This window comes from Geotrypetes seraphini, chromosome 18, assembly GCF_902459505.1.
Source record: "Geotrypetes seraphini chromosome 18, aGeoSer1.1, whole genome shotgun sequence".
In the NCBI taxonomy this organism is placed as follows: domain Eukaryota; kingdom Metazoa; phylum Chordata; class Amphibia; order Gymnophiona; family Dermophiidae; genus Geotrypetes; species Geotrypetes seraphini.
In genome coordinates this window covers 31,321,663-31,327,662 of record NC_047101.1, presented here as the reverse complement: position 1 = coordinate 31,327,662, position 6,000 = coordinate 31,321,663, and positions in this window count along the sequence as shown.

Here is a 6,000-nt window from a genome sequence, read left to right as displayed (position 1 = left end):
ACTAAGCAATTTGGGTCTCATTCTGATGCCCCCGTAAGAGATCAATAAGCATGTTTTCAAACAATTCCCTTCTAAATTTCTCAGGGATCACCAGTAAGCGTAATCTCTTCTTCTTATTCCCACTCAATTTATAGAGTAGACCGTCCCAAAACTGAAATAGTGGCTCCTTTCCTTTCTCTTTTCCCCACCTCAACCATATGGGCTCGAGTGTGGGATCACTACTCTGTTTTTGGGGTAACAGGAAACCTCTGTAAAACCTCCTCTGGTACCCAAGATCTCCAATTATCAGGCAATCTTTCCTTTAAACTCTGATTATAGACCTGTTTGGCACCCTTCCTTTCCCTTCTTAGTAGGGTGAGCAATGATGTCTTTGCCCATTGGAAATAAGGTGTGACAGTATGTGTATATATTTGATTGATTGCCCTATCCAACTTTGCCCTGCTTTGGCCAATCAAAGCAAGAGTACAACTGTACTATGCACTGTTATTTGGGAGGGACCGTCTTCAGAGCTTTTCTTTAGCTTTTAGCTCCGATAGAAACATAGAAACTGACGGCAGAAAAGGGCCACGGCCCATCTAGTCTGCCCATACCAATGTCCCACCCCATAACTCCCTCCGTTAAGAGATCCCACGTGCCAATCCCATTTTTTATTAAAATCTGACATGCTGCTGGCCTCAATTACCTCTAGTGGAAGACTATTCCAGCGATCAACCACTCTTTCGGTGAAGAAATATTTTCTGGTGTCACCATGAAATTTCCCACCCCTGAGTTTCAACGGATGCCCTCTTGTTGCCATGGGACCTTTAAGAAAAAAGATATCTTCCTCCACCTCGATACAGCCCGTGACATATTTGAACGTCTCGATCATGTCCCCCATTTCTGTGCACTGTGGAGATACAGCTTGTCTCTACAGTCCAGACTAATATAATTCCTAGTTATATTACAACTCTTTTCTCTCTCAAGATTTTTTGTAAATCGATGAAAACAATGCTATTTCAACAGTTTTGGGAAAATCGTATTAAGGAGCGTTGTCTTTTGTTTAGTAATTCACATGTTAGTTAAACTGTTTTCCTTTTTTATTGAAGGCTTATGTAAACCGAGTCAAGCCCCTACTTCAGGAGATGATACAGTATATAAATCTAAGGCTTAGATTAGATTAGACTCTTCGAGTCTCCTCCCCATGCACAGAAAGCTAGAGATTGCCATGAGTACCACCTACCTGGAACCACAAGTTATACAAGCTGATGGTTCTGTTGGCATCATATTAAAGGTATTTATTATATCCTATTTATTGGGTGAATGTTCATTAGTAGTCTATGAATGTTTGTCATCCAAAAATACAAAAGAACTCAAAATAGCAGCAGGAGTCACTGCTGTTTTAGATCAATGCCCACGTACTTCGACCTTCTGGCTACTCTGCCTAGCCTTCTAAACTGTTACCAAAGGTGTGTTGGGGATAGAGGGGGAATTGGCTCAACAGGATTACAGCATCCCTTAGACATGATCTGTGCTCCATTGGTAATGTAGGACTATAGTCTTCCTGGTAGCAGCCTGCTCATAGTTCCTAAATTAATTGATATAGCACTATCTGCTGAAATCAGAGAAATACTGAGGAGCTGAAGGCTCCTTATAAGTTCAGTAGAGTCAACTCTGAGCTGTTTTTCTCTAGCTCCATTTGCCTGCAGGAGTCCTAAACCACTGGTCTAGACTGGTCTGATGCTGAGGAAGGACCTAGCGTAGCTGGTTTTAAGGAAGGTTTGGACAAGTTCCTGGAGGAAAAGTCCATAGTCTGTTATTAAGAAAGACATGGGGGAAGCCACTGCTTGCCACGGATCAGTAGCATGGAATGTTGCTACTCAATGGGTTTAGGCCAGGTACTAGTGACCTGGATTGGCCACCGTGAGAACAGACTACTGGGCTTGATGGATCATTGGTCTGACCCAGTAAAGATATTCTTATGAAGCTTGAGGAATGATCCAAAATTTGGCATCTAAGATTTATTGCTAAGAAATGCAAGGTCATGTATTTAGGTTACAAAAATCTGAGGGAACAGTGCAGTTTAGGGGGTGGAGAACTTTTGTGCATGAAAGAGGAGCAGGACTTGGATGTAATGATTATCTTAAGGTTGACAAGGCAATGGCAAAAGCTAGAAGGATGCTTGGGTGCACAGGGACAAGAATGACTAAGTAGGAAAAAGGAGGTATTGATACCCCTATGTAAGACACTGGTGAAACCTCATTTAGAATATTGTGTCCAATTCTAGAGACTGCACCTTCAAAAAGATATAAACAGGATGGAGTTGGTCCACAGAAAGGCTACTAAAATGGTCCATGATCTTCAGCATAAGGCATACAGAGAAAGACTTAAAGATCTCAATATGTATACTTTGAAGAAAAGATGGAAGGAGATTAAAATGTTTAAATACCTACGTGGCATTAATTAAACTTGAGGTGTGTCTCTTTCAATTGAAAGGAAGCTCTGAAATGAGGGGGGCATAGGATGAAGGTGAAAAGGGATAGATTCAGAAAAAATCTTTGAAATTACTTTTTTATGGAAAGGGTGGAATAGCCTCTTGGTGAAGAGAGAGTATCTGAATTCAAGAAAGTTTGGACAAGTACATTTGATCTCTAAGGGAGAGGAGGGGATAGTGGATGGTATGGTCAGGCAGGCTGGATAGGCCAATGGTCTTTATATGCCTTCATTTTTCTGTTTCATGTTAGGGCTTTAGTTCATGTGCACATCTTTGCATTTGAGTTCTGTTAATGCCTTCATTACTGTTGAATTTAAACAAACAGTACGCCAATATCAACACAATCTTTTACACAGTTTTCTTGTGTGCTAAATAGGGTGGCCATAACAGTACAGAAAATTGTGTGCAGATCTTGCACTGTGTTTAAGCTTCCTGTGCTTTAGTACATCAGTCTCCGAATGGGTGAGGTGCCAAAGGATAGTAGGATCCTGATTTACTAAAAATGTTTTCCTTTATAAACAGGGACTAGTAGAAAGACTTTGCAAATCTGGCCCTAGGTACTTTATAGTAATAATGGTATAGCAGGCTCAGTCCAAGTCATTACTAATAACACTAGGCTCTTTTGTAAGAGATAAAATGAAATCCATGTATTTTGACATTAAAAATCCCCATGGAACCTTTTCTAATGTTGAGCTTACCGATTCTGGAGTCATGGCCAAAGTCTGAAGTTGTGAAGGCTGACCTACGACTAATTTCAAAGCAACAACACTGCCTCTATGCATTCTTTATTAAATCTGGTCAAGAACACCATATGAACACAGTGTCCAAATGCATAAATCATGCTAACCCAGTCTACTCACCTGCTTTGTGCTTTAACATCCCTTGTACAAGAAAGCACTACAATGTCATTTATAAATTAAATGTCTCTTATAGCTAGATCTAATCTATTATATTTAATATTTCTGATGGGAAAATATTTTTGTCCTGCATAACCAATTATACAATATAGTTTGAGTGTTCTGTACATAATTAGATCAAATATTCAACTGTACTGTTCAGTTAGCATCACTGCTCCCAACTGTGCATCTAATTGCAGAATACAGTAGTTAACAGTTACTTAAATTATATGAGAAACCAGATATTTTCCAGTCAGACTCCCAGACTCCATTCTACTCTAATACAGGAGTAATGAAACAAGATCAATATTTAACTCCTTGAGTCTTAATGAAGCCTCTGACAATATTCAATATCTATTCAACCTGCCTGTGACAAAAAGTGGCCTTAGCATGCTCTTATGTGGGTCTTTCCCATATGCTAAGGCCTTTTTTATCATAGCGGTAAAATGGGTTTCCTTTTCTTTTTTGTATAATGGCAAGGCACTGTTGTAATTAGTGCATGCCCATTTTGTCAAATTATCAACGCCCATTTTGTAGGCAATAAGGCTTGCACACTTTTGATGACTGTGTTAACTGGTTAGAGCAGGAACACCCACTGCCTAACACAGCATAGTAAAAGGGCCCTTAAGTCCTAAACCTAGTAATATAAGTTTAGACGTACACATATGGTGACAAAATAGCATGTTCCTCCTTCCTCTACTTGCAACCCAATGCATATCTGTTCAGTGACTAGATGTCAAGATATGGTACAGTGACTCAAGAAAGTAACAGGCACAGTATAACATGTATTGGTGTCAAAGGAAGCAGGTGCAAAAGAAAGCAAACACATGCATGTGTGAGTCTGTACATGCTTGTCTTTCTGTACCTATGCATAGGAAGACCGACCTCCCCAACAAGCATCATTGCTTGGGCAAAATGCAGTCCCAATCAAATGATGATACGAGTTTGACTTTTAGCAAACAAAAACATACAATTATATGGAAAAATATCACAAAATAGAAAGTAGGTTGTTTAATTTCTAATTGTATTATATAATTACTGTGCATTATTTATATTCCTGAGCTTCTATAACAAAGTTATTTGTGCTCATATTAATTAAAATAAAAGCATCTTTTTTCAGTTTACTTCCTTTCCCATAGGGACTAACTTCCAGCTACATCAAAAATAACAAAGTACTCAAGAATGCTCCAATTATAGGCCAATCTCAAACCTTCCATTCCTTGCAAAATTAACAGAACAACCATATTTAATCAAATTTCCAATTTTGTAGACAAAACTCAAGTTCCTCACCCTAACCAAACCGGGATTCGTAAAAATCACTCCACGGAACATTCATTAACCACCATACAATACTTCCTGGATCAACATAAATCGGTTATTCTTGTTTCTTTGGATCTTTCAGCAGCCTTCGACACAATAGATCAACAACTTCTACTTTAAAGATTAGCTACAGTGGGAATCTCCGAACAAATTCTCAAATAGTTCACTTCTTACTTCTCAAACCACACTTCCATTGTCTCTTTCAAGAACTCCACATCGTCATATTTCCAAAATAACTTTGGCATTCCTCAAGGATCGATACTGTCTCCCCTTCTCTTTAATATCTATCTGGCCTCTTTACTAACATTATCTTAATCTATTGGTCTCACCGCTTTCGCCTACGCAGACAATATACAGATTATCCATCCTATTGATGCCTCTAGCCCCACAGACATTAATCTTATTAATGCAAAATTAGATAAAATTAGTCATTGGCTAAGTGAAAATATGCTTTCTCTTAGTATTTCCAAAACTAAGGGCTCCTTTTACTAAGGTGCGCTAGTGATTTTAGCGCACGCAAACCCCCAGGCTAAATGGAAAATACTAACGCAAGCTTTATGAAGGCATTAGCATCTAGCGCACGCAGCATTGTAGCACGCACTAAGCGTGTGCTAAAACCACTAGCGCACCTTAGTAAAAGAAGCCCTAACTGTCTTCTCTTCCCATGGAAAGAAAACATTCATATTGCATTCCCTATTTCCATTAATAGCATTCCAATAATTTCAGTTAGTTCAATTAAAATCCTGGGAGTAATAATAGATAGTAAATTATCCTACCGTCCCCAAATCAGTGCTAAAGTAAAGAACTGTTTCTTCAAACTTAAAATGATTAGATCCTTAACGAATATTCTGGACCTTCAGTCTCTCAACATTCTGATTCACTCCCTTATCATATCCAAACTTGACTATTGTAACTTATTGTATAAAAGTATATGCCAAAAAGATATACATCTTCAACTGATCCAAAATACTGCCATTAAAATTATCACAAACATGAAGAAATTTGACCGTTACTCCCCTGCTAAAGAGTGCTCATTGGCTGCCAATACTTCACTGAATCATTTATAAAATTGCTATTCTTTTTTTCAAAACCCAAAATACTAAAGAACCTGCTTTCATTCATAACTTACTCATTCCATATGATTCCCCTAAAACTCTAAGATCCACTACTCAACATCATCTTCACATACTCCTCTTTAAAAATCATCAGTACTCGTCAGGCCTCCTCATTTGCTATTACTGCTCTCACAATCTGGAATTCTTTACCAGCGCATATAAGGGCAGAACAAAACCTAGATAAATTTAAAGGACGCTT